The sequence below is a fragment of the Balaenoptera physalus genome, assembly GCF_965194825.1.
Source record: "Balaenoptera physalus genome assembly, chromosome: 4".
Classification (NCBI taxonomy): Eukaryota; Metazoa; Chordata; class Mammalia; order Artiodactyla; family Balaenopteridae; genus Balaenoptera; species Balaenoptera physalus.
The window spans coordinates 66,514,579-66,542,458 of record NC_138891.1 but is presented as its reverse complement, the minus strand read 5'-3'; the positions used below and the strand labels follow the sequence as shown (position 1 = coordinate 66,542,458).

The following is a 27,880-nucleotide window of genomic DNA, read 5'->3' as shown; positions in this document are numbered from 1 at the left end:
TCCTTCTCCCCACTAATAGGTTGATGTGTCAGTTGGCATTGGGAGGATGTGTACATTTTCCGTCACTTTCCTGTTTCTCGAGGTTTGCATACATCTCTCCACACACTCCATCTTTTAACCACTTTCCTGGGCTAGTGAGGTGACCTGTTACCTTCGTGTGGAAGCTCTCAGCAAAGTCAGTTGCCCCCTGGAATGAGACATGGAATCTAGGACCTTAACTCACACACAGCCAAGCTGACTTGCAAGAGAAAGCAGAAAGCTATACGCAGGGCCAAACCCTCAGCAGTTTTAGATATTTGGCTCCTACTTCTCATAAACACCTGTGAAGAACACGAAGGCCTTCAAATTCTGTGTTGTCAGGACTGAACAAAAGAAAAAGAAAAAAACAACAACATTAGCACCAAGAGAAAAGAGAGTGACAGAGACGGAATGACTCGGCTGATGAAGCCTGGGTATCTTATCTCTGGAATGTTATTGATGATCTGAGGGTAGTGTGAGATCTTAAGTGAAATGAATTGGTGGTTTCAGTTCCGGATATGGTATGCAAAGAAAAAAAAAAATTGCTCTTTGAAATTCAGAGCTTCCTCGTCTGGGCTTCAGGAAGCCACACGCCTGAAGTTGAGTGTGGAAACTGACTCATTTCTAGCCCTTTGAGATTAGTCTCTCCAGCCCCCAGACTGTGGGCAGGACCTGAGGCCTAATGGGAAACCAGAATTGGATCCGGCCAAGCCTGGAGAAGGAGATCACAAAGAAGGGTGTCGGATGCACACTTCTTTCAAGGTGCTTCGCCTCCCAGAAGGTTCTACAGGTAGTGGACCTTCTGGACAAACTATCCCCAAAGCTTTTCAACTTACAGTTGGTGGTGGGTGGGTGGCCTGAAGTGGGAGGAAAGAAAAATTCAAATGCAGCACTTACCTCATTTTCAAAGTCACGTTAAAGCAGGTTGGCTGGCTGACCCACTTGGGGGACCAACTTGACCCTGAGGTTCTGAGTGTAAAGGATATCATATGTTTTTCCACACCGTCCAGCCCTCAGAAGCAATGAGCAACTGTCCCAACAATCTGTGGATTTGGTATTCTGTGCTCCACTCAGGGACAGGGGAGGCCTAGGAGAGGTATCTTAACTAACTTCTTTAGAAGAGAAAGGCATGTTAGAGATCACATTTCCCCATTTTCCCTTTACACCTCAAACAGAGTTGCACATGATGTGTCAGTTAAACTGAAGCATGGAACCCCAGGAGGACAGAGGGGAACTCAGATTTTCTAGAAGGACCATTTCAAGCTCGACACTTTAGACCTTAAATCAGTGGTTTCCAGAGTGCCTGCAGACCATCTCAGCAAGACAAACAGCCACTAAGATGACCTTTTGTTTCAATCTGATCGACACATTAAAAAACCCCAAGCAACTTGTTTGAGGATAATGACACGAATGCTGGTTTAAATGGAAGCTAGTGAGGGCTTCCCTGGTGGCGCAGTGGTTGAGAGTCTGCCTGCTAATGCAGGGGACACGGGTTCGAGCCCTGGTCTGGGAGGATCTCACATGCCACGGAGCCACTGGGCCCGTGAGCCACAACTACTGAGCCTGCGCGTCTGGAGCCTGTGCTCCGCGACAAGAGAGGCCGCGACAGTGAGAGGCCCGCGCTCGCCGCAACTGGAGAAAGCCCTCGCACAGAAACGAAGACCCAATACAGCCAAACATAAATAAATAAATAAATTTATTAAAAAAAAAAAAACAAAATGGAAGCCAGTGAGAGACAAGGTGATATGGGGAGTGCGGACCAACAAAAGACATGGCTCTGGGTCAGGAAATCTGAGTTTACTAACTCTGTGACTTCTGGCAAGCCACTTAATCCCTCTAAAGCTCACTTTTCTCATCTATAAGGGGAGAACACTAATTACAAATGACGGCACATATATGAAGGCATTTGCCTTATTAAGTGGTAAGGACTATGCAAAGGTCCATAGTTGTTATCACATATAAGCTTTTAAATATAAATGATTAATTTGTGTTAGAAGTGAAATTTCAGACTTCATCATAGAATAAGCATTCATCTTCCAAACTTTCTCATCTGGAAAGTACTCATGAAACATATTAGCCCACATTATTGATTTATTTGCATGGCACTTCCGGAAAGTATCCAAAGTCACTCATAAGACAGAGAGACAACGGCCTCACCAAAACACAGATAAAAGATTAAGACCTGGCCAGGAAAGAAGAGGGCAGTGAGGAGGAAGAAAACTCAGAATAACTTTACTGAAGCGTATAGTGTGATTTTGAGCTTCCCAGCAGCTTAGACAAAAAGGGAAATGCACGGTATTATGCAGTCCTTTTCATTCAGTAAAGGAAGAATGGCTACGTATGGATTGCGAAGGGGGACCAAATCCTTCCTGGCCCTAAACGCCACAAGAAATGTATCATGGATATCTTTATTTAAGGGATTTGAAAAAATAAAAAGGGCAGGATCTTCAAAAGGAGATGCAGCAAAGATACTGTTCCAATCTAACCACTAGGCGATATTTCCCTCTGTGAAGCAGTGCTTGCCTTCCCAGAACGAATAAACAGCAAGATGATTAATAGAAGAAGTAGGCTGCCTTTAAAAAACAGGGAAGTGAATATCAGAATGTTGGTCCCTGGCTGGGGCACGTACTCGCTGGCCCGGGTACTCATGGAGGCAGTCACCATTCATTAGGGGAGTACGGTCAACAAGGCAGTCTACAAGGTGCCTTGCACAAGGTCACTTGGTGTCTCTGAAACTGACTCTGCATTCTGAGTTCCTTAATGTTATTTTTTAGGTCACAGTGTTCTAGGCAAAGCTCCCTATTGATGTACATCTCTCATGCAAGATTTAGATCACCTCTTTTCGGGCACAGCTCCATGGAAACACCGCCCATGATTTCTGAAGTGGAGACTGATTGGGTCCCGGTAATGCCTAGCTGGAGTGGGCAGTGAGTCTGCAGTTGACCCGTAGCTGGACAGTTGGCAAGCCTGAGACTCCCAGAATCTAGTCTTTAGAGGCTACTATTATTATTTTTTTTTTCACACACACACTGTATTTTATTTTTACAAGAGATAAATCAACTGACACCAAGCATTGTAAATGGATGACCACAGCAAAAGCAACAATGATTGCAATTACCAAACATGATACACACTCATACTATGTCATAATATTGACATTCAGTCCAGTAATCCTCCACTGTAACAGCTCTTTTACTTTGCAGTGAAAATTGATTTGTATATTTTTTGTAGAGGTTACTATTATTTTGATGCCACAGTAAATTCCCATTTACCTAAGATGGCTAGGGAATGGGGTATTCTGGGCAACGGAAAATTCTGGTTTGTCTGTTTACTATCTATATCATTTACTGATGCTCGGCTTCCAAATAGTAAATTACAACACACTTTGCTAAACACTGAAATCATACGCTGGTATGATTTAACCTTTCTTTGATAATTCATAAGATACTTCAACATCTATTCACATTCAGTGTTAGCATTAAGATCAAAACCTCATTTTCTGGGATCCTGGGTGCAAATGCAGAAGGTGTGGAAAATTGGGCTGCTTCTGTACTAACTCCCCACCAGGCCATCGGAATTGTTGCTGTGGTTTAGTTGAATCATTTCGTCCTGGATATCAGTATGTTGGTTGGTGAAATAATAAATGTAAACATATTAACCTAGTGTCTGGTAAATGGTAAGTTATTGTTTTACCATTTTTTTTTCCCCTCATGGACATCAGGAAAAAAAAGAATCTGATTCATTGAATTGGCTAAAGCGTCTGAACAAATTCAATTCACAGTTCATTTCATTAGTTCTGGCAGGGGCCACAAAAATAACATGCCGAATTCCCTGGATTCTTATAAAAGAAAACTAAGGCCCAGAAAGAGAGTGTGACTCTGCCAGTCTCGTGGCTCTTAAGAGTCGGACTTGGTGCAGGACCCATATGTCCTAGGCTAAGGGCAGTGCTCTGCCTGGCGGTCTGACTCCTACCGCTAGGCAGAGTTTCTGCACAGCAGGAAGTCAAGGTGGAGGAGAAATGTCCCCTTTCTGAATGGACTCTGGGAATCCACCATTATCAATACCGCTGGAAGGTTCTCAAAGTCCTCTCTGCATAAAAGCCTGGCCGTAGCTCTCAGACAGTTCACAGGGTAAAGGACCAATGACGTCCCCAGCATCCAGTCAAAATGAAAACTTTTCAAAAATAGCCAAGACACACATTGTGAAGCAATTATACTCCAATAAAGATGTTAAAAAAAAAAAAATAGCCAAGAGCCATACAACTCTCCACATCAGCAAGAGTAAACTTATAAAAAGCCACCAGACGAGTTAAAATTCCTAGCATCTTTTTTTGTGTTGCCTGTTTTGCAGCTTGATTCATTCCTATTTCTGCCTCTTGGATACTTTCAAAAGTAAGTTTGTACTCACTTAACTTCCAAATTAATTTACGGTAAAGCCACTCCCTGTGTAAGAAGAGGAAGAAGGAAATGAATGATTTTAATGCTGATTACATTTTTGAAAGGCAGGCCTCAATCCCTTTAAAATGAGCTGCTCTTTGGGTTTAGAAGTGTTTTCTTTTCCATGGTTTCAAATTCTGACTTGTCTCTTTTCCTCTTACCAGTCTCTGCAAGCTCTCTCCTGCCTTTGATCCTGGGCCTGGAAATCTGCTGTTTGCACATGAGCGACCAGAGGGCTAAGATCTCTACTGCCTTCCAGAGGAAATCTCACAGGAGACCCATCCTAGCGTCTGAGGGCCCCAACTCCTGCTGTTACTGTTGTCAGAAAGGTTCTTTTGGTATCTGGTGTTCTATAGCACATCTTTTTAACTCCAGGAGACTTATTCTCAGAACTGTGTGTGTGTGTGTATCCTGATATTTCCTGTAAAAGTCTTGTGTTGATTATAAATAGTAATTGATCACATAACCTCTTAGGAAGGGATTACAGAGGTCATATAGGGAAGAGCAAGGTTCTCCACACTGTCAAACTCATCCCCATTCAGGATCCTCCAGTGGGTCCCATTGCTTACAGGATGCATTCTAAACCTTGGATATTGACACTCAAACGTAGGAACAGGGCCTGGCAAAAATTGGCACTGAATAAATATTGTGTGAATAAATAACAAGGCAGGTGTCTAACACCTGGCTGACCCCTTCTGCCCCACCTCTTCCAGCATGGTGAAACCTCTCCCTCCCTTTCCTTCTCTTATGAACCTCTGCCGTAGCCAAACACACTGCCCACCTTCCTCCACTGCTCTGACTCCGATCCCTCCATGCCCTTGTTTGAGCACCCTTCCTGACCGACATGGTCAATGCCATTTCTGTCTGTTGCATACACCTCCTTTTTTGTGAAGTATTCCTTCCTTCCTTCCCCAACCTTCACCCACATGGACTTCCTTTCTTCTCTGCTCCCCAAAGAACTTACGTCTCTTAAGTACATCACGGACCTCCCTCACTCAAGTATAAACTCCTTGAGGACAGGAGGGACCCATTTCATCTCTCTCTGCCTTCTGCACAGCCCCTGACAGAGGGCCGAGCATGTGACTGCCATGCAGACAGGCTCTCTGGCTTGAACTGAATCTCTGGTCACCTTCTCCTTTAGCCCGATAAGGAGGGAATGCTGTGTCCTCACTCTTTTCTCCTCCATGAAAAGCTGAGTTAGGAATTATTTCTGTCCTCACCTCTGACCTAAATCTACACAAGTCTGTCCTGACAACCGCACCCACAGACGATGGGTAAGCAAAAATAGCCACTGGAGCTGTGTAACATAGTGGCCCATGCTTGCCTCTCCAGGCCCTCACTCGGCCCTGGAAATTTACAGGCATGTATAGCTGTGCTACTGCTGAGCCAGCTTGAAACCTGTTCTGCTTGAGGCTTCTTCCCTCAGCAGGTATGTCAGGCTATGAGTGTTGCCAGCTGGGACAGGAGGGCACCCAGCCCATGCCCAGGCTTTATTTATTCCAGTGCAGCTGGGCTCCAGGGGCTTTTTGATCCTTAATCATGAACCTGGGAGCCCTTTGCACTCTCTCAAGCAGTCAAGCCAAGAAGGCTTTCTGATTCCAATGGCAATAACCACGCGTGATTTATGGACTCTCAGGACCTGGAACATCAGAGCTGGAGGTAACCTTCAGAATCACCTAGTCTGATTCTTCATTTCACAGATGGCAGACCGGATTAGAATTGTCTTGCTTTTAAAATGAGGGGGATAGACTGTATTCATCCATTTAGTAATTCCTTCATCCACCTACCCAAACTTCCATCCAATGGTCTATCAATCAACCCATTTGCTAAGTAGCCACTAACAGTAGGTGGCCAGCCCTGCTAGACTCTGGATAGAAAGCACAACTAAGGCAAGTTCTCTGCTTGCCATGCATACACACACACACACACACACACACACACACACACACACACACAAATAATTACAATCCTATGTGATATGTTATAATGCAAGTGTGAACAAAATGTGTCATGAGCACATAGAAGGCAGTGACTAATTTGCTCTGCATGGAAGAGTGGGAGAAGACTTTTAAGAAGGGGAGGCATAACCTTAAAGGAAGGGAAACACAACCTTAAAGGAAGGGAAAGGGTTTTATAAAGGAGGGAGGAGGGTATCACAGAGTGAGGGCAGCCTGTGCCAACGCCCAGCCTCAGAAGAGCGGGCAGCATGCTAGTAGGGCAATGAGCATCCTCAGGGGCTCCGGAAGAGGCTGGGTGGGGTGGGAGGTGGGGCATGTCCTGGGGCTGCAGCGAAAGTGATGCAGAGCCTTGGGTGGAGATCTCAGTAGCTGTGCCTACTCTCTGAGCTTGATCTTGGGGGTGACAATGAGTTTCTGAAAGTTTCAAAACTTTCAAATCAAATTTACATTTTATTAAGACCTCTTTGGCCAGCCTTTGCTAAGGGCTGGTTGTAATTGTCTTAGAATAATAAAAGCAGACAGTGAGCTTTCAAACATATAAATCAGATCACATCACCTCCTTGCTTACTACCCTCTGTACTTGTCCTCTAACTGTACTCTTCATCACAAATTCCTGTTGTTTGTTTTTTTTTCTCCATAGTACTTACTACTGTATTAAATCATCTTGTTTATTTGTTTGCATGTGAATGGTCTGTCTCCAATCCTACAACGAGAGCACCATCAGATCAGAGCTATGTGTGTCTTACTCACTACTGTGTCTCTAGGCTTAGTACAGCGCCTGGGACTTAACGGGTGCCCACAAAGTGTTTACAGAATGATTGACAAGACCTTGACCTCAGGAAATGGTAATGAGGACGGAGAGGAGATGGCCTTAAAGGCAGAAAAACAGATCCTCCCTTTGCAGACTCATTATGTACTTAATGAGTGAATGGTAGATGGTCTTCAGCAGACAGAGGATAAGGTTACGCTCTTAACTGACTGATGTTACTACCCACATCTGAGAATTTTTATGACAGGCAACCCTATCTTTCCTCTTGCTCTCTTCACTCCAAGTGTTTCCACAAATTATCAGTCTCTAGAACATAACCATCCAAGGACCCTCTCCTTGGGCTTCTGTTCTAGACCCGGCTCAGCCACTAACCTTGTGGGGTAGACGAGATACTTTTCTCAGCACTTCAATTTCTTTAACTGTAAAATGAGAGTGCTAGCCCAGGACCTATACGGTGCTTGTTAACTTACATGCAATGGTTCTCAAGTTTCCTTAGCTAAGGCAAGAGTTCTCTGTTTTCATTTTTTTTTAAGTATATAAACAACGATTATCTACAAAATCTCATAAAACAAATACTTCTTTTATATTTCTCTGTTGTCCCTTTCAATTTCTAGCCGTAAGTGTTTTCACAGAGTTGTAATCAGAGAGCATGTACAATTTTGCGTTCCACTCTTATCCTTGAATGTTATTTGTTATGCGCATTTCATGTTGTCTCAGTCCTTCCATGTATCACTTTAACGGCTACATAATTTTCCACAGAGTTAATATATCATAAATTATTTAACCATTCCCAAACTGCTGGGAATTTGGGTTCTCTCCAGGTTTTGATATTTTAAAGGGCTTTGAACATATAGGTTTTTTTCTTTCTTAGAGTTATTTTCCTTAGGGTAAATCCCTCAGAGTGGGATTATTAGATGTGTTTTATGGCTCTTGAAAAGTATTGCCAAATGGCTCTCCAAAAGGATTGTTTCAATTTGTATTCAATTTGTGTTCCATGCGGGAGTGTGCCAATTTCACAGAAACCTTGCCAGCATGTTTTTTAAAATCAATTTTTTCTAAGTTGAACTTGTGCGAAATGGGGCTTCCTGATTGTTGCTGTATCGGAGCTATCATCGGTCAGGCTAAAGTTATAATACAGTGCTTGGCAAATAGAAGCACTCAATAACCAGTATGGTTATTATTATAGAAAGAGAGCTCTTAGGAGAGCCAAGCATGCTTGTCTTACCCTCGAACTCAATTTTTTTTCTAGCATGGTCTCCAGTTCAGCTCACTGCAGATACATACCCCTTACCTTCAATGTTTCCTCCAATCAAAGTGCCACCAAGTGCCCTCTATTCCAAGGTGGCCAAGCTTCCTTAGACTTGGAAATCATGGGTCAAGCTCCACCCCTTGCCGATTCTCTCCTCCCTTCAATTTTCCGTCAGGAGATGGTCCTCGCTAGAGATGGGATGCTGACTGCTTTCCCCCGCCAAATGCTGCTTCTATTAATCTGAAGTAATTCTCCATAGCTTCTCCCATTCCTCGTCTTCCTCAACATAGCCCACTGACTATTGGAAGATGGGAAATTAGTTCCCCAGTGCGTATTTTCTTCTCCAAGTTGGATATCTCATTTTAAATCTATCCCTTATCCTATTCAAATTTTCACAGTCCTGGTTGCTCTCCTCTGAGTTCCGGTTTGTAAAGTTCTCCCTTTAAGTGTTGGGTCTTTTCATTTATTAAATTTACGGAGCATCTTCTGAGTGACAAGCAAGGTATGAAGATGAATAAGCCCTAGTTCCTGGCCTCAATATGCACAGAGTCCAGTGGGTCAGAGTGGAGCCCAGGCGTCCAAGGTTCTGGTCTTAGAGAACTCTTAGGCAGCATTGAAACTCTTAGAAAGGCATCCCAGAGCCTGAATTTCTGAGGTTCCGTCCATGAGAAGAGTTCTAGGGAGAGTAGGGGTTAACCACCCACCAAACAGAGCTGATCCTGGGCCACGTCGATAATGGAGGCGAAAACACCTAAGCAGATGCATTATTGAGGCTGCTGCCTATTCAGGGAGCTGGTACAAGTCTAAGAAAAGTCAGTTTCTTAGGGAGGAAGAAAGGGAACCTACTATTAACCAGCAAGGAGATGAATGGAGAAAGCTCTAATCCTGGTCTGTCATTGTTGTGTGACCTGAGTTATGCCACTTAACCTCTCTGGAAGTCAGTTTCTTCATGTGTCGTAATGGGTAGGGTTGGACTATTTATTTGATCTGTAGATGTCCCTTCCTACTCTGATAATTTATGATCCACAGAACAGCAAATCCTAACTTGTCAAATCCCTTCAACGACTCCTCGCATGCTCCCTCATCCGTTCCAGAAAAGCACAGGAAAGAAGATGACCTCCTTGGTCACTGGACGGATGTTGGGCGAGTCCATTGGGATTCCATGGCCTCTGTAGCTACTATGGTGACCATGCCCAGTTGCAGCTAAAATCTGTTGCTGGCAGGGTTTATACCCCATTTACTGAGCCTGGTGCTGTAACTGCTGCCTTTTACTTCCTCTCATTAAGGCAAAGCACCATCTTATTTTGTTTTGTTTTCCCTGCATGTTTTGAGTTTGCTGCTTCCCAGCTCTTGTTATTAGAACAGACATAATTAATAACTCCTGGCACACAGAGCAGCCAGATTGGACAGTCTGCCTTTTGCTTTCTCGAACTGTCTTTTGAGCAATCTGCAAGCCTGAATTTATAGCCTGGACCCCATACAGTGGATTGTTTTGTAATCCCCTGAAAGAATCAGGAACTCACCACATTGCCAGCCTGAAAAAATAAAATTCTCTTTGTAGTTCATAGTGGAAGTTTTATCCAACCTCTTCAGTTAACAACTGAAAGCAACATGTGGTCTCATCCTTTCTTAAACCTCTCCCGAGAAGACGATTCTGTGGACTTCTTTGGTCAGCATTCTAGAATTTTTCACTCGGGATTATCAAGAGTTGGTTCCTAAGGTCTAATCCACTCAACTTCTGTGGCAGCCTAGACCCACTTCCTTAGCAGAGATTAAAAGTAGAGACTCATGGGCTTCCCTGGTGGCGCAGTGGTTAAGAATCTGCCTGCCAATGCAGGGAACACGGGTTCGAGCCCTGGTCCGGGAAGATCCCACATGCCGCGGAGCAACTAAGCCCGTGCGCCACAACTACTGAGCCTGTGCTCTAGAGCCCATGAGCCACAAGTACTGAAGCCCATGCGCCTAGAGCCTGAGCTGCACAACGAAGAGTAGCCCCCGCTTGACACAACTAGAGAAAGCCGTGCGCAGCAACAAAGACCCAATGCAGCCCAAAATAAATAATAGATAAATTTATTAAAAAAAAAATAGAGACTCACCATTCTTATTTTACTTTTTCTTGTGATTGGAAAAAATGACTAAAAACCTTATCAGAGCCCTCTATTGTCACCCTAAGCAATCACAGTTTGTTGGCCTTTTCCACTTCAGGAAACACTCCAAAACGTCAGGCATTTCCAATCCTGTCATTTGGACTTTTGTTCATTTGTCCATGTTTAAATTGTTAGAACCTAAATTAGACAGACGCAATCATTTACTAATATCCACTGAGCTACTACTTTTATCTTGGTGCTGTGAGGGATACATATTTAAATAAAATAAGATTTCTGCTCTCCAGTAGCCTACAGCTTATAATCATAGTACAGTAATTATGATACAAGGCTGAGCTGTACCCACTTACAGCAGTGCTACAAACTTGTCTGCACATTGGCTCTCCTGGGGAGCTTATAAAGCTACTGAGGACTGTATCCCAGCCCCAGAGAAGTTCTGATTTAACTCTTTTGGGTGTATGTCTTGGGCTTTGGAAGTTTTAAAATATTCTCAGGTGATTCTAATGTGCAAACCACTGTGGGGACCACTGGTATATTTGAAGGACTGAGACACACACACACACACACACACACACACACACACACACAAGACATTTCAATAGAGAAATTGAGAAAGTCTTCACAGAAGAGTTTAGTATAACATTCTGTTGGAGATTCAATTTAATAGTGAGGATTAAGTTGCTGGCTTTGAGGTGATGCAAACTAGAATTTGAACATCAGCTCTGTCTCTTAGTGGCTGTGTGTTCCTGGGTGAGTTACTTACCCTTTCTGAGGGACAGCAATGGGCAAGAGCACACAGAATCTGAAGGAATGTAGGGGTCATGAAGGAAGTAGTAAGAGGTAAGGTGGCAGGTGGGAGACATAGTTTTTTCCTGCTGAGAAAAGGGGGGCGGGATTTGCAGGAGGGCAGGCTCAGAGGAGACACAAAGGAAGTGGTGGATGATTCAGATGTTATAGAGGAGTAACTTTTCCTAATGTCCAAACATCTCTCCTCTCCATCCAACCCACCCACCCAAATCAAAGCCAGTTCAATTGACTCCCTGTTATGAACCAGAACAAAAATCTATGGCTAAAGACTCAGACCAGAGTCATGTTTGAGCAACTGATTCCGATGAGCAGAGTATATATGTAGCTTCTTCATCAGCTGCTTCCTATCTCTCTGTTACTTAGATTCTTTGGCATTCCCATTGAGAACAAAGGAAATGATAAAAAAATTTCATAGAATATATAACGAAACGTGGACAGAATTAGAAGTTGAGACTGAAAAAGAGAAGGCTGAGAATAAAATACTTCTACTCTGAATAAATCCAGATATGCCCAAGTTAGCATTAATTGCTTTTCATGGTTCCATTGTAAGGTTTATTTAAGTAACAAGTGGTTATTACGCTGTGAATGTTGGTTCCTTAGGTTATGTCATGTGGCCCATGCCTGGGCTAAAAGGAAGTAAACCTACAAGTGCAAGTGAAGAACTCGTTTTGCTAGAGCAGACTGATGAATTCCAAGGAGAATGTCACATAAATTGCAAATGCATGGAAGAGAAAGCTGTAGACATTCCGCAGAATAGAATCAAGTTATAAAATGTAGGGGTTAGAAAGGCCTTTGGAGTTCCTCTCATCCAACATTCAAAGTGTACAGATGAGGAGATGGGGGCCCAGGGTAGGTAACGTGATTTGTACAGGGTCACACAGTGAAATAACTGCTGGGGAGAGGAGGGAAATTAAGTGTTTTGTCTCCTGGTGCTCATTTACCATAAGATAAACAATCTTTTTGGTTTTTCAATCAGGAAGAGCTGGTCTTTTCTGGAATGACAGGTTACCTTACAACCACTGAAGCTTGTCACATCCTTACAACATGACCACAGGATTCTGTATGCATTTTGCAAATCAACCTGATTTCTTGGGTCCAGCTTGGTACTCTAGCACCATTACTTTGCTTTGTCTCATTTTCTTTCTTTTTTTTTTTTGCATTAATTTCACTTTTGTATATTAGAAGCATCAGTACAAATTGTCTTAAGTTCTTTGTGGAACAAGGTAGGATAAAAAGATACGTAGCTTTATTCCACTTGTACCATGCTCTCAGAAGAGAAAAGAGAACTTATATTTATTGTTATCAATTATGTGTTTATATACATTATTTTGTTTTAATTCTCTCAACATCACCATGAAGTATGTACTATTATCTTCATTTTACATGGGGAAACTGAGTCTCATAGAATTTAAGAAATTGCCTGAATCCTATAACTGGCAAGTGGAATGGATGAGGTTAAATCCAGTTTTGACTGGTCCCAACGCTCATGTTCCTTCCCCTACCCTGGGTGACTCTCTGGAGATATTTATTACCCTGAAGCGGGAAAGCTGCCCGAGCTCTGCTGAATGGCCCGAGTGTGCTGTTTCCCACAGTGCTTTGCTTCTTTATTCTTTAGAAGTGCCTAATTATTTCACTCAGCGAGACTTCAAATCTTACTCCAAACAACTGGCTTCCAAAGAATTGGCTATTTTCCCTGTTTTTAATGTTGGGGAAAGAAACTCAACGAGCTATTTTTCTTTTTTACTCCATTACTTTACAAGAACAAAAATAATCATATTAAGATGTCGAAAATTAATTTTAAATGTGCAAATGTGGGAGAGAGACACCTCCTGTCTGGGAGAATCCAAAGGAATTTAAATAGACTCATGTGTGTTCTTTGTGTGAAATGCAGTGGCCACAGTTCAAATTAAGATGTTAATAAGACATTAATAAGAATGAGCTGGGGGATAAACATAGGACTGAAAAATAAGTTCATAAAGTCATGTAAGTGAGAAGCACATTATGTGATTGGGACTCTGCACTGTCCTGTCCCTGTTATCAGTGCTGACCCCCCAGAGACAGGCTTCCTTCTTGCTACTGCTTCCACCAAGTAGATTGCAGTACACTCTCTGCGCCCAATCCTGAGCCAGATTCTGCAGCAGAGCAAAGGCACTAGTTTGTGCCCTTAAGAACTCCAGTACGGTTGATGAATTTGACTTTGGTTACAGTGAGCAAAGTTTATACTCAAGAAACAATTAGAATTCATCTTACGAGGCAGGCTAAGTTTCAGGGCTGAATGAAGTGATGCCACAAGTTTGGATGGCAGTAAAGTCTTGCAATGATGGAGCTTGAGGGAACCTCAGCGACAACAGTCTGCACCTTCATTTTATATAGGAAGTTTCCAGGGAGGCCCAGGGAGAGGAAGGGGCTGGCCCAGGGTCATACAGTTAATACATGGTCATAATCATGGCTACTTGTTGGGTACCAGAGCCTGTGCTGCACACTTGACATATTCAGCTTCTTATACAATCCATGACAACGCTCTGAGGTAGTTATTAGCCCCATTTGGAGATGAGAAAACTAAGGCATAGAGTTGGGAGCTCTTTGCCTGAGATCACACAGCTAGTAAGTTGTAGAGGAGAGATTTGAACACCAGTACAACTGACTGGAAAGTCCGCCTTCCTTTTAACCATTAACAACAGAGCTGGGACGGGCATCCAGAGCCAGGTTCACCTTGGAAATACTTTCTTTCGCATAGAGAACCTTTGAGTATATTCGGTGATTTATTTGGTTCATATTTTTCTGAGGGTCCACTGTGAGCAAATCTTGGGCTAGACCCTGGAGATATCAAAAATTAATAAGTGCAGGTTCTTAACCTCCTGGATCTTAAATAATGGAGTGACTGACACTTGAACAGGAAAATTACAGTACAGTGTGGTAAGTGTTATTATGGAGATATAAACAAGTGCTGTGGGAGATCAGGACAGAGTAAAAGTTCCGCCTGGAAGGAATGAGGGGTGACCTCACAGAGATGGTGAAATGGGACTTGGGTCATGACATATGACTGAGTTTTCCAATCAGAGAAGGGAAGAGATACAGTCCAGAAAAAGGGAACAGCACGTGCAAAAGCCCCAAATTGTGAAAGACATCGGTATGTCGGGGTAAGAAGTTCAGGGCAACTACATGAGGTGAGGAGGCAGGCGATAAAGCCTGGGATCAGGTTGTGAAGGGTGTTATGTGCTCCCATCAAGGAATTTTGTCTCAATTCTGTAGGCAGCAGGTCATCAACAGGGATTCCTAAACAAGAACATGTCTTGGTTAGATTTGCTTTTTGAGAAGATAACGCAAGGAGACGTGGCAGACAGGGAGCAGAAGTTACAGTGGTCAGGCTGAAAACTAATGAGGGCCTGAGCCCAGGGCATTGTGGATGGAGAGGCAGGATGGATGAGAGCTATTAGTTTCCGGAGTCAAGCTCCCAGGGTGTGATGACTGGCTTGTGGAGGGAGAGGGAAGGACATGTCTGAAGATGACCCCATGATTTCTAGCTCTAGAGGAGGAGTGAATGCAATACTCGTAACCGGGACCGAACACAAAGGATGTGGAGCAGGTTTAGTAAAGCTTGGGTGAGAGGTGGGGGAAAGGGAATTCTCTATTGAGCCTGCTGTTTTAAGCTTTTACACAAACACTCCACTGGAGGTGAGGGGTGCATTTGGAAGACAAATGCTGTGGTTGGGAGAGATGGAGGAGATGGAGATAGAGATTCAGGAGACCTCAGGATATCGATGGTACTTAATACTCTAGAACCAAGTGAGTGTCCGCAGGGAGATCTTCAGGGCTGGAATAGATGAAGCCCCAGGGTAGACCATGAGTGTATTCTATGTTCCCTCTTAAGAGTCCCTTAAGCAGGCAGGGATTCCCATAGGGCAGGTTCTCACTGAAGTCACCCTGGCTTCCTTGAGTAGGATGTGGACCAAGAGGTCATTCCACGCTGACGACAAAGTCTCTACTAATTTACAGTGTTTTCAAATAATTTTCTAAAATTATTAACCTAATAACTATTTATTGAGAGCATCGTGGCTGGCAGAGCATGGAGTGATGAATCAGACACAATCTCTGTCTTCAAGGAGTTTCTGTCTAATATTACAGGGTGCTATACAGCAAATTAAACAGCAAGTGTGAAAGTGCTTAGCAGGGCGCCTGACTTAATAGGTGAGAAATTATTTTCATTAAAAAAATGTCATCCATAAGTATCTGAGAGAAGGGATAAAGATGGTTCCGAGGAAGAGGAGATTTCTAGATTTATCAGAGGCATGAGGGAAGGCTTCTTAGAAGAGGTGGGATACAGGCCTGAGGTGTGGGTAGAGTTGGAGCAGGCAGAGGTGACAGTTGTTGGGAACAGGGACACATTGTCTGATAAGCAGCTATGCTTACAGGTGGGACCAACTGTTAAGAGGGGCCCCCAGCAGTGTAGTGCCTCCTGTCCCACAGCAACGGAGCACGAGAACTGAGACTCAGGCCAGACACGGGGTTCACAGGGCTGAGTGACCAGAAACAGGGCCAGTTCCCAAGAAGGGTCAGAGGGCTCCGGCCTCACTCTCCCTCCCCCCATCCTGACTCATTGTGGGGTGAAGCTGTTTTAGTGCTTCATTTCCCTTGGTCAGACCAGGATGATTTGAATGCACCTGCCTCTCTTCCGTCCCCACTGCCTAGCGAGGGTGGCCGTTGTGAGGGGCAGGGAGTGTTTCCTAATTGTGGTCCTGTGGCCCAAGCGCCACGTGAGGGCTCTTGGCGGTCTCACTCAAATGAGGTGGGGGCCGGCTGACTGCTCAGCCGCAGTTGGAGGATGTCTTGGTTATTCCTTCTCAGTAGACTTCTGGTCTGGTTTTGAAGTTGCAATTTCAGAAGCTCACTGCTTCTCTTTAAAAAAGGTGAGGGGAGGAAGCGGGGGTGGCAGGGGGGTGAACGGAGTTCCACCTGCCAGATGGCTGCCAGGCCTCGGCAGTGGCGCTCTGCATCTCACTCCCGTGGACCCCCCATTGAACCTCCCAACCCCCTCCTCCCCACCAAATTAGACACATTTGAAATGCAGAGCAAATGGTCTCATTGAAAAAAAGAGAAAGATGAAAATAAACAAAACAAAACAGTAAAAGCTATAATATATCACCATGTTCCTGAAAGGGTCTTAGGGTCCTTTCACACAAAGTGGATTTTTCGGGGAACGCCTACTTCATCGTGCGAGGGGTCACCCTGTTTATCTGCAAGGGCACAGGACCTTGGCTTCTCCATTCAGAGCTCTGCTCCCACCAACCACACCTGCACAGTGGCCAAGAAACCACAGAACCCTGAGCCACCATCCCCAGGGACTATGAGACAGTTGGGGTCAATGTTTTAAACACAGCAATTAGAGATGTTGACCTGTTTGAATTCTCTTGGTCTGCAGGGCATTTGATGATGATGATGATGATGATGATGATGAATGATGGTGAGAATAATGCCATCAATAACTTTCTGTAGTCGTGAGTCATACTGCTACAAAGCACTTTCACATTTATTGACTAATTTTCTCTCAAAAACATACTGGAGATCCCAGCTGCTTTCATAGTATCCCCAAAAGATAAACTACCATTTCCAGCAAAGTGAACTTAAATGTGGATTCATCATTTAGAGCTGCACATGGTGGAACTTTTCAGATTTGCATTGCGGTCTTGCCCTTACCAGCTGGGTGACCTTGGACAAATCACTTCACACCTCCTAGCCCTTAGCTTCTTCATATGTAAAACGTGTTAATAATAACGGTCTCAGAGGGCTATTGTAGGGATTTAAATGACTTCATGTAAATAGAAAAGGACATTAAGCCTCTAAAGCATTATGCAAATATTAATTACCATCTATACCAGGGTGCGCTATTTGCAAAAAAATGAACGTAAATATAGCTTTGAGATGGCCAGTATGATGTGCCTGAAAGAACACTTTACTTGGAATCAGAAGACATAGGTTCTATTCTGGCCTCTACATGTCAGGTGGCAGCGAAGAGTGTGGCTTTCAGACAGACAAACACAGCCATGCGAGTGATGCATTTACCAGCAAAAAAACGGCTGCCACCATCCACCTGCCACCTTGTCACCTGTAGTAGGTTGAGTAATGACCCCAAAGGTGCCCATGTTCTAATCCCAGGAACCTGTGACTGTGTTACCTTCCATGGTAAACGGACTTTGTAAATGTGATTATGTTAAGGATTTTGAGATGGGAAGATTTTCCTGGATTATCCAGATGGGTCCAATGTGATCACAGAGGTCTTTGTAAGAGGGATGTGGGAGAGTCAGAGTCAGAGAGATGGCTGTGTGACAATGGGAGCAGAAATTGGGGAGATGGTCTTTGAAGATGGAGGAAGATGAAATCAAAGAGTACAAGTAGCCCCTAGAAGCTGAAAAAGGCAAGGAAACACATTCTGTATAGACCCTCCAGAAGGAATCCTCTCTGCTAACACCTTTGACTTTAAAGCCAGAAAAAACAATTTTGGACTTTTGGCTTACAGAACTGTAAGGGAATAACTTTGTGTTGTTTTAAGCCATCTATGGTGGTAATTTGTTACAGCAGCAATAGGAAACTCATACACCACCTTTACCCTGAGCTCCCCAGTCCCTGAGCACTGGGGCTCCTGTTTTCTTCCTTCCAACCTGTACCTAGCATCTGAGTAGGCTAGTGGGCAGTGCCCAAGCGTCCCTCTACCCGCTTCCCAGTTTGGGTGGACCAGCATGTAGCTCACGTATTACTGGGATTGGAAACTGATGAACTCCTCGACTCTGTACCTCAAATTGGCCAGAGATCTTCCTGGGGCACCGTGTCTCAGGAAACACACCTTGATTGTGGGTAAGTCACTTAAACCCTCAAACTGTCTATTTTCTCATCTATCATTTGGGGATAAAATTTCCTTCCACCTCTACCTCACAGGGTATTTGGGAAACTTAACAGAAACACTAGCAATGAAAGCGCTTTGCCATCTATAAAATGCTCTGCAAGTGTGCACTCCTATCACTATAATCACCAATATTTTAGAAACATAGAATTTTCCAGCTTAATCTCTTCTTCACTCAATATATATGTCGTGGCAAGTGACAAATGCTCTGATTCTAAAGAGGAGGGGAAGAGTTTTTGGAAGGGGAATATCCAGTTGGGCGTTCGATTTTGGACATCTGGATTACCCATGAACTTGCACTTTCAATATGGACCTAAAACTATTTAAAAAAAAAAAACCAAACAGATGTTGTGAGGACATTAAATATTGCTCAGTAATATTGCCCATTTGGAGATGGTGAGATGGGGCAAATTTCACTTGCCTTTCTCTTTGTAGAACTAAAAATAGAAATGACACTTTGTTAATCAGTAACAGGGTCTTCTGAAAACAGGAGCTTTTAAAACATCTTTCAGCCACAAGACTGCTGAGAGCCAAGAAGCTGTGCGGTACTGCAGACCTGTGCTTGTGCATCTTGCCACCAAAAAATGGAAACCCCCGCTAGTAATGGGCTCTTTCTTAAACATTAAAACCACAATTTACCTAAAACTCACCCTCGACCCTCAGAATGGTTTATGCACCATGACCTCACTAACCTTCTCTGACTTGTTTAGGATCAGAAAAAAGCAAGCAGTCGTCTGGTAAATTTGGTCAGAGAGCAGAGAATATTAGAATGCAAGGGGAAGGAGTTGGTGGAAGGGAAAAAACATTTAGCAACCACTTAGTTCAAGATGCAAGACTATGCTTTTCCACGCATAGTATCTAATTTAATTCTCACTGCAATCTCTTTATGTAGCTATTATTCTCAGTTTACAGATGTAGAAGCTGGGGCTCAGAAAGATTACGTAACTTTCCAGAACATCACAGTAGAACACGGTGGAGCTGGCTTTTCAGACCACTTCTAGTTCATCCCTTTACAAAAGAAGGAACAGGAGAGGACTGATTACCCTGAAATCATATATTTACTTAGTGCCCTTACGACTTCTAAAATTTAGGTTCACTAAATAGGTTTTGACTATCCCCTTCGAAATTTCCTCAAAGCTCTCTAAGTCCTTGCAAACCCAAGAGAACTAAATAACACTCCAGAACCATCTTCCTTGGACTCCAAATTCGGTACTTGAAGGTGTATTACCTGGGGTTCTGAGTGTGTTGAGGCCCATGGCTTTCCCATAAGAGGCTGAAGTACCTTCCTTGACTGTTTGCCGGGTTCTGCTTTGTGATGACCAGCACTCAGTGGAAACGCTGAGCAGAAGTTTTGCAATTTTTTTTCTCTGTGCCCAATGCAAGGGGTAAAACACATCTTGGCTTTGAAGCCACAATACTGGAGGTCAAGACCCAGGTTGGCTATTATCTCACTTTGCCATTGTGGGTCAGCCAGGAGTGGGCTAGGTAACCTCCCAGGTGGGGATTTCTCACTACTAGGAGATTAATTTGATTGGGTTGGTTGAAATCCCAAATATATGAGGTTAGTGAGGGAAGCTCTAAATGGGTTCTGGCTTTGGCTGTCTGAAATATAAACTCTTGTTCATTCATGGAGAATTCAAAACAATCCAGCACCCCTTCTCATGTTTCTTTGAGAGTGATGATCCAAGGGGAAACTATAAGGCAGTGATCAACTGAGTCTGTACCAAGTTGGTAGAGCTAAAGATGGAGAGAGGGTTGGTTAGAGGCAGCAGAAAAAAATGGAGCAGACTCTTAGGGAAGAGAGATAGGATATAAGTGGAGAGGAAACTAAAGCAGCTTAGAAACCCTGGTATTCCATGGGATGGTGCAGACCAGGGCCAGGTTCCAGAAAGCAGAAGATCTGGACTCTGGTTCTGACTGGAGCAAGTGCTCCTTGGACCTACCTAAGTCATTCAAGCTCTTTGGATATCATTTTCCTCCACTGACAAGAGGGATAATGACATCTTCCCAGCTGCCTCGTAAAGTTGTTGTAAAGATTAAAACGAGATGGTGTATGTGAACTTTCTCAGAAGAATGTGGAGTGAGTGTTGTACAATATAATAAAAAGCATTATCTGTAGAGCTCTCTCAGATGGTGCTATTGGGAAACAATTCTTATTCCCTGATTCCTGTTCAGGGAAACCAGGTCTGAGATGTGATCTTCCTAAGAGCATTCATGTGGTAGGTGAAGGAACCAGGGTGTTGCTACTAACGAATAGCAGAAGAAAGGGACATGGCTGAGTGTTTTCCTGGATACTGGAGATGCGCTGACAGTAATCAGATGCAGCGCAGGATGGAGAAAGGGGTATGTGCCAGTCGCTATGGCTGCATTTAGTGATTTAAACTGTGGGTAAGGAGTTTAGGAGCAGCTGGGCTGTGTAGTTCTGGCTCAGGGGCTCTTGTGTTGTTTCAGACAGGGGCTAGAGCTGGAAGAGTTGGGGAGGGGGTACTGGAGCAGCTGGGGGCAGGCCAGGCATCTCTCAGGACCCCTCCATGTGGTCCCTCTGTGTGGGGACCACACAGCGTGGCAGATGCAGGGCAGTTGGACTGCTTCTTTGGCAACTCAGGGCTCCATGTGAACAAGGAGGAAACAGCATCATTGCCTTGAGCGACGTAGCTTCAGAAACCATACATCGTCTCTTACACTGTATTGAAATGATTACCACCCAGTCATAACCCCGCTCAGATTCAAAAGGAGACTTAGACCCCACCTTCTGATGGGAGGAGGGGCAAGTTTCTAGAAGAGCACGTGGTATGGGAGAGATTGTTGCAGTCATCTTCAAAAAAATGCAGTCTGCCAAGGAAGGAAAGCCTGCAACATTGTTGGAATGAAGAGTAAGGGTCTTGAATCCTGGGAGAAAGAGCAGTTACTTCTGCACCAAGGGTGTTGACTATAAACCACAGTCTCATTGACAGATAAGTCCTTTCATGAAGAGAGACTGAAGAAATACCAGCAATGTCCTATCATGTAACAAAGGAGTGTGTTGAACTAGAAATGGGATGGGGGCATTATTAGGGAAGGTCCTGAAATTATATCTGGGCACATCAGTCAGTTTGTTGAGAGGCTAACAGAGAAGATGTTTATGGAAGCAAACAGGAAGAGCTCTTTACAAATGGCCAGATCATAACTTACAGACTCAACTTCTTTTTTTTTTTCTCTTTTTTTAAATTGAAGTATAGTTGATTTACAATGTTGTGCCCATCTCTGCTGTACAGCCAAGTGACTCAGTTATACACATCTAGACATTCTTTTTTTTTATATCCTTTACCATTATGGTTTATCACTGGGTGTTGAATATAGTTCCCTGTACTGTATAGTAGGACCTTGTTGTTTATCCATTCTAAATGTCATAGTTTGCATCTACCAACTCCAAACTCCCAGTCCATCCCTCCCCCAGCCTCCTCCCCCTTGGCAACCACAAGTCTGCTCTTTATGTTTATGCAGACTCAACTTCTTGTTTGAAACCCTTGGCAAGCTCAGGTTTTCTACATGGCTTAATTATCTTGGAACATCCCTATCTTGCCTCTGGCTTAGCTGAAAGTTGATGGATTCTGGATAGAAATCAAAGACGCCTTCCCACCCAATTATTCCTCAAAAAATTATTTTTGAAAAAGAAATATTAATTTATCTATCAGGTCACTATTTATTTAATTAAACTAGTTTAGATTAAATTAATTAATTTACTTATTTATTTTCAACTGCTGTTTCACCTTGTGCAGAGAGAGCACTGTGATATCTCCTGGGACAAACAGACATGAGGAGTGTCCTGCCCTCAACAGCCAAGAGCTTCCCCTTCACTAGAAAGGAGGTGAGAGAAGAGGCAGTCAAGTGTGGCCCGGGAATGGAAGCCCAGGTCCAGGTTTCTGGACTGTGTAAGAGGCTGTGTTGAAATCCTGCTGTGTATATGACCTGGTTTAAACCTTGCTCCAAGCACAGGGTTACTGGTAAGAGTCCTCCTTGGGTCTCAGCAGGCATTAAAAGAAATGGTGTATGTGAAGCACTTGGCATGTGGATGGCACTCGGAAAAGTGCACTTTTGTTATTAGGCTGTGTGTTTTTCTTATAATTCAATCCTAACATTAAAGTATGAATAATAACTTCCTATTTACAAATTACTGATGTTTTTCATCTCATTTTTTCAATATCAAAAATCTTGTCATTTAGGCAATGCAATTATGCCCCCGGCCCCCCAGTTTTACAGATTAGGACCTTGATGTTCAGAGAGGTTAAGTGACTTACCTGGGGTCTCCTGGCTGATAACTGGCAGAGCTGGGATTTCGAACCAGGTTACCGCCCCAAAGTCACCCCTTTCCACCCTACCGTGTGGTTTCCTAAATTGCCAAGTGACCTGGTGCAAGCATTCTACATCCCGTCCCCCAATCTGGCCTTCAATTTCTACATCTGCAAAGTGAGAGGAATTAAATCATGCCTGAGGTCCCCTCCAGGTCCCAGTGTCTCTGATTAAAAGCGTATGTTCAGGAATGGACGCTGCTTGCTGCCGGGCTCTGAGATGCACAAGGAGCTCAGGGGGCTGGAGACTGGACCTTCGCCCAAACACAGGCTGGCTTGGCTTTCAGTACTGTATCTGGCTGCCAAAAGGCCAGAATTCTCTAGAGAACCTGAGTCGTATCTGGCCAACTTCTGATGGCCTTAAGTTATCCTCTGACCTCGAACTTGTGATTATCTGAAGCTTATTTTTAAAAAGACTTAGGAATAGCCATTCTATCTCTCTGGAGACCCGCTTCCTTTCTTACTTTCTTTATGTTCTTCCAACAACAGGGAATGGGAACTAGGAGTCAGGCAATCTATCTGTAATTTTTGCTTCTGCTGCTGCCTTTCTCGTGACTCTGGGCAAGTCACATCCGAAGCAGGATTATCAAAAAGTGTTCCCCTGGCTGGAGGGTTTGTGAAGCCACGTGGCTTCCTCTTGAGGAAGAAATGGAAGACCAAGGTTATATGCACCTTTAAGATATGAAACCTATCAGATTTACTAATAATGAAGTCTGATATTCAGGGCTGGTCCACTTCAATTCCTTTTTTAAAAATAGCTTTTCTACTGTATTACAAAGGAAATAGGTGAGGAAAATGCTCTCTGTATCTGGCCCCAAGAGCAGTTGTAAGGCTCAAAGGTAATACTAGGTTTAAAGCATAATTCTTTTTCCTTCTGCATACCTCCTTCCCCATTTTTGATGGGATGTCAAGTGACTCAAAGTCACTCAGGAAGTACGTCTCTGAGCCATGCTGGATGGAGTCTGTCTGCACCTTGACTGAGTGTTGCTTCTCCTGGGTCAAGTGCCTCGCTCTGGTCTCACCCATCATCTGGTTTCATTCTGCAGAGACTGAAGCAGGAGATCCACCTGCCCCCAGGAGAAGGGCCTTCATACTCCATGATGCTGGGGCTCTGCATAAGCTGAGGCTGAGGGGCACTCTCTTCCAGCCTCTCTGACCTGTAAGTTAAAGAGTTGGTTTTGGTTTGGAAGAAAGAGCCGATTTGATCCTTGCTCCACTTCCAGGGCAAAGACTGCTCAGACCCCTCTCCCACAGCCCTCTGTGTGCTTGTAATGGCCTAGGCTCATTTCAGACAGAAACTTCAGACAGGATGTTGGGTAAGAGCAGGGTCAGCTTGGCAACTTGGCATTGTATATAGACAAAGAATTGCAGTAACCACCAAGAGACCCATGTTCTATGTCCAGCTTGGCCCGTAAATCACTTTATGACGTTGAACAAGCCTCATTTTCCTTCCAAGCCTCAATTTCCCTGTATTTAAAACAAGTTGATTGAACTAGATAATCCCTAAGGTACCTTCCAGCTCTGCTATTCCCTAGCAGAATATTGCCCAATCTTTTAATTCCTTAGGGGATCTTGCTTAGAAACTAGGAGAATGATCTTTGCCACAGGAAGTCTGAGAATGTTTTCAGGATCATAAAACAAATATTAGGAAAAAACATAAGAATATTATGTTGTCCTGTGCTTTGGGCTCATGTTTTCTAAGGTCCATGTCAAATATTTGCAGCATAACCACATTTTAATTTTCATATGCAGAGAGAAAGAAGGGGAAATAGGAGTAACAATTGCTATAGAAATTAACCATGCTATATCAAAATATGATTGCATCTGGTGGGCCTTGGATCCTCAGCGTCCTGGACATAAATTCTGCCTTCAGAGCTTATATCTACCAGGGATCCCAGACATAGAGCTAAGTAACTCAAATACAAAGTACAACATTTTAAAGCCAATATAAAGGACCTTAGAAGGGAGAGAGATCACTTACTGTTTAGGGGTATCAGAAAATTCTTCATTGAGAATTTTGCATTTGATCTTGGTTTACGGAAAGAAATGGTCATGAGAAGCAAGAGGAGGCCAATCAGAGGAAATACTGTGAACAAAGGCAGAGGCAGGGAAACCATGTGAAGTTTGGTAACTCGTGAATGGGTAGTTTGTTTGGCTAGAGCACAAAGCTGTGAAATGAAGTAGTGGGAAAAAGACTAATTAAATTTATGTGTTATATTTCCCTGGTTAGCATATACATTATTTTAGGGCAAAAATCTTAGTTCAGTTTATCTTTGTAGCCCTATCAAAGATGACACATAATCATCTCTTAAAACTTGTTTAATGAATAGATAAATTATATTACGTGGTACTTTTTCCTCTAAACCATCAATGCACTGTGTAGACCTAACTATATCAGAATCTCAGAAGTCAAGTTGAACATGATACTTGTTGTGTTGACTGTCATGGATCTGAAGTGCCATCCCTCAGTCCTGTAAATGTAGGTAGGTGATTTCATCTGGGGAAGGAGGTTGTGTCATTTTCATCAGCTTCTAACAGTTAAAATGTGATGTGTATTGGACAAGTACAAGAGGCTGAATTCAGCAACTCGGTTGTAGAAATAAGCCCATCAGCCATTGTCCCTTGCAATGGCCTGTGAGGCCAGTTCTAGGGATAATAGAACAAAGGAGACCCTAGAAAACACCCATGAGTTGTAACAAATGAAACTAAGGTAATGCATTGATACGTGTTCCAGTGAGTTTCCATTACTTAGCAGTGTAGTGTCCAAACTGCTGCAGAAAGGATGAAAAGAAATCTGGACTTTTCTGTATCTTGACTATGGTACTCAGTAATAAGATTACACATGTGATAAATATGTATACATGTGTATACTAAATGCTAAATTCTCACACAGATGGGAAATGCAAATAAGAGAGGCAGACTGTATCAATGGTAATATCTTGGTTGTGATATTGCACTATAGTATTGCAAGATGTATCATTGTGTGGAACTGGGTAAAGGGCACATGGGATCTCTCTGTATTATTTCTTATGCCTGAATGTGAATCTATAAATATCTCAGTAAATTTTTTATTAAAAAATTGGGGCCCAGGTAGATTCAATAGTGAATTCTACAAAACTTCAAAGGAAGAAATTGTGTTAATTCTCTACAATCTCTTCCAGAAAATAGAAGCAGAGGGAATACTTCCTAACTCCCTTTATGAGACCAGTATTACACTAATACCAAAACCAGTCAAAGATGAAGAAAACTACAGACCAGTACCTCTCATGAACATAGATACAAAGATCTTCAACAAAATGTTAGCAAATTGAATTTAACAATGTATAAAAATAATTATATATCATGATGAAGTGAGATTTATTTCAGGAATGCAAGAATTGTTCAACATTCGAAAGTCAATTAATGTAATCCATTATATCAACAGGATAAAAAAGAAAAATCACATGATCATATCAACGGATGCAGAAAAAGCATTGGACAAAATTCAACACTCTTTCATGATAAAAACTCTCAGCAGTCTAGGAATAGAGGGGAACTTCTTCAACTTGATAAAGAACATCTAAAAATCACCTACAACTAACATCATACATAGTGAAACTCAGTTTTCCCTCTAAGATCAAGAATAAGGCTGCTTTTCAACATTGTACTGGAAGCCCTTGCTAATGCAATAAAGCATGAAAAATAGATAAAAGGCATACAGATTGGGAAGGAAGAAATGAATCTGTCTTTGTTCTTAGTTAACATGACTGTCTACATAGCAAATCTGAAAGAATCAACCAAAAAAACTCTTGGAATTAGTAAGTGATTATAGCAAAGTTGCAGGATACAAGATTAATACACAAAAGTCAATTACTTCCCTATAGACCAGAAATGAACAAGTAGATTTTGAAATTAAAAACACTACATTTACATTAGCACTCCAAAAAAAATAAAATACTTAGGTATGAACCTAACAAAAAATATAAGATCTATATGAGGAAAACCACAAAACTCTGATAAAAAAATATCAAAGAAGGACTAAATAAATGAAGAAATATTCCATGTTTATGGTAGAAAGACTCAATATTGTCAAGATGCCAGCTCTTCCCAACTTGATCTATAGATTCAATGCAATCCCAGTAAAAATTTCAGCAAGTTTTTTTTTTTTTTGGTAAGCATTGATGAATTAATTCTAAAGTTTATGTGGAGAGGCAAAAAGACACAGAATAGTCAACTCATATTGAAGGAGAAGACCAAAGACAGAGGACTAATACCAACCAACTTTAAGATTTACTCTAAAGCTGCAATATTCAAGACAGTGTGGTATTGGCAAAAAAAAAAAAAAAAAAAAATCAATGGAACAAAGTAGAGGGAAATAGATTCTCTTAAATACAGTCAACTGATCTTTGACAGAGGAGCAAAGGCAATACAATGGAGCAAAGATAGTCTTTTCAACAAAAGGTACTGGGACAAATGAATATACACATATTAAAAAAAAATCTAGACACAAACCTTCAACCTTTCACAAAAATTAACTCCAAATGGATTGTAGACCTAAATATGAAATGCAGACCTCTAAAAGTCCTGGAAGATAGCATAGGAGAAAATCTAAATGACCTTGACTTTGGCAATAACTTTTTAGAAAAACCATGATCAATGGAAGAAATAATTGATAAGCTGGACTCCATTAAAAGTATAAACTTCTGCTCTGTGAAAGACAGTGTCAAGAGAATGAGAAGACAAGTCACAGACTGGAAGAACATATTTGCAAAAAACATATTTAATAAAGGATTATCCAAAATATACAAAGAACACTTAAAACTCAAAACTAAGAAAACGAACTAATAGATTTTTAAAAATGGGCAAAAGACCTGAACAGACACCTTGCCAAAGAAGATATACAGAGGACAAGTAAGCATACGAAAAGATGCTTCACATCATGTGTCATTAGGGAATTGAAAATTAAAACAACAATAAGACACAACTACACACCTATTAGAATGCCAAAATCCATAACAATAACACCACCAAATGCTGGCCAGGATGTAGAGCAACAGGAGCTCTCATTCACTGTTGGAAATGCAAAATGGTACAGCCATGTTGGAAGAAAACTTGGCAGTTTCTTACAAAACTAAACATACTCTTATTGTACAATCCAACGGTTACACTCTTTGGTATTTACCCAAGTAAACTGAAAACTTATGTCCTCACAAAAATTTGCACATGGATGTTTATAGCAGCTTTATCTATAATTGCTAAAACTTGGAAACAACCAAGATATCTTTCAGTAGGTGAATAGATAAATAAACTGTGGTATATCCAGACAATGGAATGTT

General features: G+C 42.5%; 1 long non-coding RNA gene across 1 annotated transcript; it reads left to right on the top strand.

The window, feature by feature from the left end:
* Positions 1 to 2: 2 nt before the first annotated feature.
* Positions 3 to 26,909, top strand: LOC309660676. The gene is made up of 2 exons (XR_014263532.1): positions 3 to 6,113; positions 21,996 to 26,909. It is a non-coding gene; the product is annotated as an uncharacterized lncRNA (long non-coding RNA).
* Positions 26,910 to 27,880: the final 971 nt, after the last annotated feature.